Consider the following 9,203-nt stretch of genomic DNA (forward strand, 5'->3'; position numbering starts at 1 on the left):
ATAACGTCGCAAATTAAGGTTTAAAATTGTTTCATCAACAACAAACAAAAATTAGTAATAAAAAAATTCAATACAAAAAGGCAACTTATAATCCCGTAGGCATCAAAAGTCCCGTAGCACACAAATAATATGAAATATTAATCAACATACGAAAACACAAAACAACATTAATTCAAACGTAATGTACTGAAAATTAATGGAATTATCTGGTTGAAGTAATTTATGACAAAATGTTCGAATATTTATGCTCGTGACACGTTTGCACGTTGTGTTTTTATCCTGAGGGCAAACCTCAATGCAATTGTACGTAGGTACAATAGGGGCTTACTAGCATCGATAAAGCAGTGTTATTTTCATTTTGTTGGATAAATGTTTTTTAGGTTTTATTTTACAACACTCGAGTTCAGTATCTTACGTTACAAGCAATACGGTAAGTTTTTTCTTGAACATTATATTTTTGCAACGAGATTATACACAGTATATAAAATCATCAATTAATAGAATAGAATAGAATAGAAAAACTTTTTTGCTACACAACACTATAGGAAAAGCACAAAGGTGCAAAGGCAGCCTTATCACTAAAAGTGATCTTTTAAAGGCATCCTGAGTGAACTAAGCCGATAAAAAAGTGGAAAGTGGGTTGTGCATAAAGGGTGTTACAAAATCAAAATAAACTTACATTAATATTTTTATATAGGTGTTTTTACCTTCACTTCTAGGAAATATCAGTATAAGTTAGTAATTAAAAATAATAAAATCAACATAAATATTCAGTAATGTCAACGACATAATAGTATTTTTTATTTTATCCCCAAATTTCGACAACGAACCTTTTTTCCAACAGCAACATTTTAGTCAGAAATTGAAATAAAACTAAACAAAAGGGTTCGAATCGTAGCAAACAGCTAGTGTTATATCAAATTGCCATTTAATATTTGCCTACAATAGAAAATAAGTACCTAGAAGTAATAAGTTGAGAAATATTAATAAACGATTTTGTACAGAGTATTACGAAAACATTTTCTCATTTCCAAATATTCATTATTGCTATGGAAAATTGTAATAAAGCAGAAATTTAATGAGTCTTTAGGTCTACGGGAGAATATTAATATGGACACAATGATACTGAAATCCAAGATAAAGAGTTCCTCAAAAAAAGTTTATCTAATAAAATATAATTGTTGATGATATAGATTTTAGAAGGTATCGACCTTCTAAGGGTATTCTAATATTCCCTGCATTTGAGTAAGGTACATTTCTAAGACAAAATCTCTAATTTATATTCTAATCTATACTCTAATATTCTTCTCTCTCCGCTTATAAGATCAGGCACTTAAATAACGGCCGATTCGATGACCGGGTGTTACAAGTGTGATTCTTATCTTAGATATGTATTCCGTCACACGGATAATTACAACAAGTACATAATAAGTTCTTAAATTTTATTTATATAATAAATTGTATGAAAGAGAACTTCCAAGCTTTCCTGGTAACTAAGAGATAAATTTGAGATCTAAAAAGCTCTCACCATCGCTTGCTTTTAGTAACTCTTGAGATTTTTATTATGTTTATTAATGAATTAAACATGTAAAGTATTTTTTTCTCAATGCTTTTTACACATTACTGCCAGTATCTATCTCGGATTATTAATATCAGTATGAGGAAATAAGGCATTTGTCTCGGGGGTTCTTTTAGCATTGTATCAGAAAAAGCAGGTAATTTTTGATCTGAATTATAAAAGGTCCATTATTTAATTAAGCAAAAAGTGCAAATAGATAATAACAAAGTCAAATGCAAGCGGAACGGGGCCGAGGGCATTTCGAGATCACAAGAAAATTACACGCCGCGTAGTTTTACTCTTAGGTCTAAGTTAAAAGCAGAGAAGACGCTTAGCGTCATTGTTACAAAATATAAACACTTACGAGTCCAAGTAAAAATTAATCAGCATAATTTTGTTTATTCATGTACGTAAACAGCCTGAGGTTTATTAGGTGTTTAGAAGTTATTTACAAACTGCACGATCTTGTGATGCCTATATCAATATAATATAATACCGATAGACGTCCACTTCTGGACATAGGAGGACATTTGGACCGTAAGGAGTTCCAAATTCCACGGTTTTGTGCCGTTGCGTCCAGTAGCTACCTGCGACGCGCTTGTTGTCATCCGGCAACCTCGTTGGGGGTTGACCAACGCTACTCTTACCAGTGCGGAACTGCGATTCCAGCACCTTGGGACCCCAAAATCCATCCGTTCTCAGAGCTATCTGCCTCGCCCATTGTCCCTTCAGCTATATTTGTATATCATATTAATAAAGTAATTTCATGGATACATACACAAGCACTAAGAAATCCGGAATATCAGGAGGACGTTTCACGAGCCCCAGTTGTCTTAGCTTTCATGGTTATTTACGTATTTAGCCAAGAAAAAAGAGTAATTACTAGCGATACTTTAAGCCTACGGTCAGGATTGCATCCTAAACAACAAAAAGTGAAACGATCGAGCGAGCGAATGAGGCGCGAAACTTGTACTACCCTAACCTAACCAAACATTCAGTACCTTTGTGTTTTGAAACTACAAGTTAGCCCTTGACTGCAATCTAACCTGGTGGTAAATTATGATACAGTCTAAGATGGTAGCGGGCTATCTTGCCAGGGAGTATGGCAGCTTAATTTATTCTCTAATCACACTAAATCGCTTAGCGGCCCGTCTCTGTCGGTAGGGTCGTAACTAGCCGCGGCCAAAGCCTCCCACAAGACAAAACTGTAGTTAGCATAAGTTTCCTATTAAATTTTAACGAGACAAACTAGACTTTACACCCATCGTAATGAAATATACGAATATATCTATGTTTATTATACCTATACTCCAAGCATATATAATATTTCTCCATCGCCTGATGCAGATTTATATACCCTGATTATATCCCTAATACATAATTAACGTATCCATCTGCTAAAGCACGGGAACATGGAATAGGAGAAGTTAGACCCGCTTTTTTATTACACATATATATTATTTGGAACTCATTTCCACTTGATCGCCAATGCTCTGAGAGTTGATAAAACTGTGGGAGAAGATAAATTTTCATCCTTTCCCCGGGGAGATAATTTTCTTCTGCACATGCTTTAACAGCCGACTGTCGCAGCAGGCAGCGACCCTGCTTTCTGAGTCCTAGGTCGTGAGTTGACTCCCACAACTGGAAAATGTTTGCGTGATGAACATGATTGTTTTTCAGTATCTAGGTGTTTATCTGTATATTATTATAAGTATTTATGTGTATTATATTCATAAAAATATTCAACAGCTATCTTAGTACCCATAACACAAGCTACGCTCACTTTGGGGCTAGATGGTGATGTGTGTATTATCATAGTGTCGTAGTATATTTTATATTTTTTCTTATATTTACACTATCCGTGCTGAGTGACTTCGACCATTTATATCATCCTCGACGACACTAGATCTTGTGTAGAACTGTTCTTTACTTTTCTTGTGAATTGCGCCAGATCCCTAGATCTTTGCAAGTTACTCCAGGACGGGATGACCTACATTCGCTCGTTTTCATCTCACAGAAACAACGATATTTTTGTGTAGTAAAGCGCTACTTTGTTTCGCATCCGCGTTCACGCTTTTAATTAATTAAAAACAGAAATCATTCCGCTAGAACGTTACTTGAGCGTTTCATATGTAGAAACTAAACGTTCTTTGAGCGCGGGCAATTGTTATGTAAATTTTATAAGGTTTGTATAAATAAAATGGCGCAAATATCAATTAATTTAGCACAAAGTGCCTTTTGGCTGGCCGGTTGACGCAGTGGGCAGTTACTCTACTTTCTGAGTCCAAGGCTGTGGGTTCGATTCCCACAAGTGGAAAATGTTTGGTGTTTATCTGTATAAAAGTATTTATTTATATTATTCATTTTTTTTTGTTTTAAATAATCATTTAATACGCTAAAGCTCACAGTATTTTGAAGACTCGTCTAAAGAATTATTATTTAACACTGTAAGTATGATTATTATATTCCACATTTACTTTCTGTACCGTTAACATTATTATATATAGTTTTAGTATTACGAGTATTTATTTTACCATATAGTATTTTATTATATTTTATGTATGTACTGTTTTTGTAATTATTAATATGTATGTATATTCTTAGAGTTTTGCACATCGCTATAAGGATTCATATGTGAGCCAATTCCTCATAATGGTTGCCTAGAAGAAATCACTATAAGTGATAAGGCCGCCTTTGTTACACAAATTTAATTGACTTGTACCTTTGTTCTCATTTTTGCTTGTCTGCAATTATATTTATGATTGATTGATTGATTGAATATACATGAGTACTTTAGTACTTTAGTTGTTTATATCGTAGTACCCATAACACAAGCCACACTTACTTTGAGCTAGATGGCGATGGGTGTATTGTTTATTTATTTATTTTTATTAGTTAGTCTGCCACGCCGGTGCACTTCAGCAGCACGTGCGTTGGTGTTTCCTCCACCTCCATGCACATTCTGCACAGAGGACTGTCGGTGACACCTGAAACAATTAGCTCTTTGTTTAATGGCCTGTTATTAGTCCCACCAACTTCCATAGTTGACTTAGTCCAGAAGGAGTTCTTTTTAGTTCAGGTTTTAGTAAAAAAGTATTTATTTAAACGATAATGTTAACATTAACCATAAAATGATTATAATCAACAACACAGGGTATGCAGATGATATATCTTATATCTAAATTTCAGAGAAAATATGACTGCAATAATTTGAACATTAGAAGCAAAAATAAACTTGCAGTGCAATATACTAAACTACATTAAATAAGTAATTCATTTAAAGGAGGTATACAATTTTACAATAAATATATCTTGGAGATGTCTATGCTAAATTTAAGAGAAAATATGAGTGCAATAATTTGAACATTAGAAGCAAAAATAAACTTGCAGTGCAATATACTAGACTACATAAAATAAGTAATTCATTTAAAGTTAAAATTTTATGTAATTTTACAATAAATTACCAGTTGCTATCTTGGAGATGTCTCTGAAAAACTTCAAAGTTTGTATTGAAAGTAAGCTTATAGAAAAGTCCTATTATAATATTAAGGACTACGTCAACGATAAAAATGCTTGGGTGTAAATTATTGCTCTAACCAGGTTGCTTCTTTAATAGTTTTTAAATGACAATGTGAGATGAAAAAAAAATAACAACCGGGTAAGTTTGTTGTAGGCTTCTTCTTAGACCAGGGCGCGTTTGGAACCCTCGTAGCTTTAGTTTTAAGTTGACGAATTTATTTATCTCCATCAACTCACTCCTATGTCATTTTTGACATGTAATGTACGCATCAAAAGTGCCATTTATGTGCCTATTTGAATAAAGAAGTATTTGACTTTGACTTTAACTTTAAAATGAAGAAAATCTCCAGTAAGAGTTTTAAAAACTTAAGGATAGGCATTGTTACCCTTAAGTATGTATTACTCGTGCTGGAGATTTTCTTCATTTTATATCATCTGCATACCCTGTGCATACCTTCTATGCACGCCACTGATAAGGGGTTGTTGATTATAGGAATTTTGTGGTTAATGTTGTCGTTCATGTATAATTAAGTTGTGGAAACTTCATTGCTTTATGTTATACAAAAATACGGCATTACTCTTTCGTGCAATAGTACTGTTTGTTTTTTAGGAAAAGCTAATGAATAAATAAAACTATTGCATTGGCTTTAATCCCTGTAGCGGACTGTTTTAGGCTATTGATAATATCATATCAGTCTTTATACAGTCGTTTGTTTTCATTTACATTCAGAAAAATCATATTATAATATTAAGGATTACTTAAACGATAAAAAGCTTGGGTGTGAATTGCTCTAGCTTCATAGCTTAATATAAATTGACTGTGAGATGGTGATAACAAAAAAAAATGCCTGGGATAGGCCTACATGAATAAAGAAATTTGAAAATGTCAAGTTAATTTCCCTAATGCTACTCTACATTATTAAATGTTTTGTTAGTAAGCGTAAAACACTTCGCATCTAACCAGAAACCATAAATAACAACATAAACTGATATTGCACCAAAAAAAAGAACAAGTAAAATTAATAAACGACACAGTCAAGCGGCCAAAGATTTACGAGCCAACTCTCAAAAGCGAGTTCAAAACAACTTTCGGAACTAAAATTCTGTAAATCGAACTCTCAGATATAGCAGTAATAACAACAGTATCCAATACTGAAGTTGCTCTGTTGGATTTATTGAATTGAAAACTATTTGTGGGGAATCCAAATAGTTCAATTGGTTGAAAAATCTATATAGGATTGCATGAATTTGATGGTACTGACCACTTTTCGACTGTATCAAAGGGTACGAGTTATTTTATTGTACAATTTGAACTAATAGTTCGAAGCCAAAAATGTTCAGCTTTGTTTTTAATTATTCTGGTTTTAATATACGTAATCCCGCCATTTAGTGGCAGCGGCCATCTTGGACCGATTTTCATCAAACATAACTAAGATCACTACCGACTACTTCACCTTTCAAATAAAAAAACAAAGTCAAAATCTGTTCATCCTTTCGGAAATCCATGCATAGAGGTTTTAACCAGAGTAGGCATAAACCAAGAAGAGCGCATAAAATATAAAATCCTCCTTCTACACAATTTTTATGAATTTACTATGGTAGGCAGTGCATTTGTTCCCCGGGCGTATAACAAAGCCAACAAGAGGGACATGCCGTGGTGGTTTTGAGTTAAGGTATACCCCTTTAGAGGGGGGAGTCCCACATGCCCAAGGGTCGGAGGTAGCACAAAAACTTTTCCACCACGCCAAAAAAAAAAGGGTAGGCATACGTGCGCATATGTGCACTCCCTATACGTAAGTTTACATGGTAACTGGAATTAATATCAGGCTGTCGCAGGGAAGCGTGGCTGGCTTTAGTCAATTTATAATAATAGTGTGATAATAAAATTAGTTGAGGAGGGTTGACTGAGGAGAGTGGTGTGACCTACTTGCGCAATGGACTGATTTGCGTTGATTTAGCGATATTGACCCAGTCGGTAAATTAATAGGTGACTGATTTTGGGAGTCAGAATTTAGCGTTTATCTGTTCTCCGTGCCTCGGAAGCACGTCCAGAACCTATTTTCTCGTCTCACTATACCAAAGTATGATAAGAGAATGATTTTTTTTTATTCCACAAATAGCTTTAAGCCTTGTAATTCAATTCTGTAGACCAGAAAATGTAGACGTATATGGTAGCGAGCTAACCTGTGAATTGTATAGAAGTTATATTAAATCCTTAACATTGATCGCTTACTATGCGGCATTGTACCGAAACGCTAAATCGCTTGGCGGCATGTTTTTTATCGGTAACTCTTACTTCATAGCTTGATATTAAATTACTGTGAGATGGTGATAACAAAAAAAAATACCAGGCTAAGTTTGTTGTGGGCTCTTCTTAGACCAGGGTGCTTTTGGAACCCTCGTTGCTGTAGGTATAAGTTGGCGAACTAAGTTAGCACCATCCGCTTATAATTATGTAAATATATATGTATGAAGGCTTCATAAGTGCCTGTGATAGGCCTACATGAATGAAGAAATTTTGAATTTGAATATGACTTCGGTAGGGTGGTAACTAGCCACAGCCGAAGCGTCTCCCCAGACCACACCAGATTCAATCCAGGAATTATAAATTTCCATAACTACCCTGCTGTTGATCGACCCCTGGATCTCACGTAATGATAAGGGATGGTTCATAAACTTACCCTTGTCTGACATACTGTATACAGGGACCCTGCTTTCTGGTCTAAGGCCGTGCGTTCGATTCTCACAACTGGAAAATATTTTGTGTGATGAACATGTATGTTCTTCAGTGTCTGATATGTATTTTAAGTATTTATGTTCTAAATATTTCTGAGTTGTAATTGATTGTACACTGAGTTGGCACCGACAAATCGACGCTACTTTATCTAGGACTCGAAAGTTAAATTTTATATTTAAACAACTGAGACGTGTATTAGACTTTCATACTCTTAAAACGGTGTACTATGCTTTGGTACAATCTATTTTTTCCTACTGTATAATGGCTTGGGGTGGAGTAGGTTCTTCCATTATACTACGACTGGAACGTGCGCAAAGGTCAATTCTGAAAATTATGTCAGGAAAACCATATTGGTTTAGCACGGAACTATTGTACAGGGATAGTTTGGTACTGACAGTAAGGCAAATTTTTATTCTAAAGATAATTTTACGGAAGCATAAATCATTACCATTCAAAATTCCTGATGTTGAAGAGACACGAAGCAAGCAAAAAGTCTGCTCGTTTGAATTATATAGAACAACTCTTGCTGGTAATCAGTACTATATTCTTGGGTCTAAGTTATACAATAAAATAAACAATGCACTCAATATTTATCCACTAAAATTAAGCGTATGTAAAAAAACGGTTAAAGATTACCTTCTTAAAATGTCCTATGACCAAACTGAGGAACTTCTTAAAACAATTTATGTATAAGGTTTCGCACATAATCACTCACTTTTTTGCATACTTTTACTACACAACCTTCATGCATACATATACATAACACCACTATACACATACTTGCATTTTATAATTATAAGTTTTACTTTTAATGTCATACATGCACACCTACCATACTACAAACATTACTTTGCATACTTTCACTACACATATCTACATATACACAGCACCACTATGAGCATACTTGCATGCCATAATTATAAATTTTATTTTAAATGTCCTTTGTTAAAATCTCTCACTATTTGCTCGTTGTGTAATTTTTCCTGTATAATTGAGGAAGGCTGACTACTGAAACACAGTTTATACTAGTTCAGTAGTCAATGAACAATTGGATTGTTTTTACAATTGCACATAGGTATTTTGCGATGTAAATGTACCTACCTAATAACCATAACCTATAAATATTATACATCTAATTTGTTTGTGAAGTTTTTACATTTTTGTATTTTGTAGTTGCTATGTGTATGTACAATATGTAATGAAATAAATAAATGTATATGATTCATAAATATATTCATCAGTCATCTTAGTACCCGTAACAGAAGCTACGCTTACTTTGGGGCTAGATGGTGATGTTTGTATCGTCGTAGTACTCGTATATATAATAAGATGATGGCGGGCTAACCTAAAGGTAAAGGCTTTGCCAGTTAAACTCATCCGTAACCACGT

Source organism: Pararge aegeria, chromosome 5, assembly GCF_905163445.1.
Source record: "Pararge aegeria chromosome 5, ilParAegt1.1, whole genome shotgun sequence".
NCBI classification, from domain to species: domain Eukaryota; kingdom Metazoa; phylum Arthropoda; class Insecta; order Lepidoptera; family Nymphalidae; genus Pararge; species Pararge aegeria.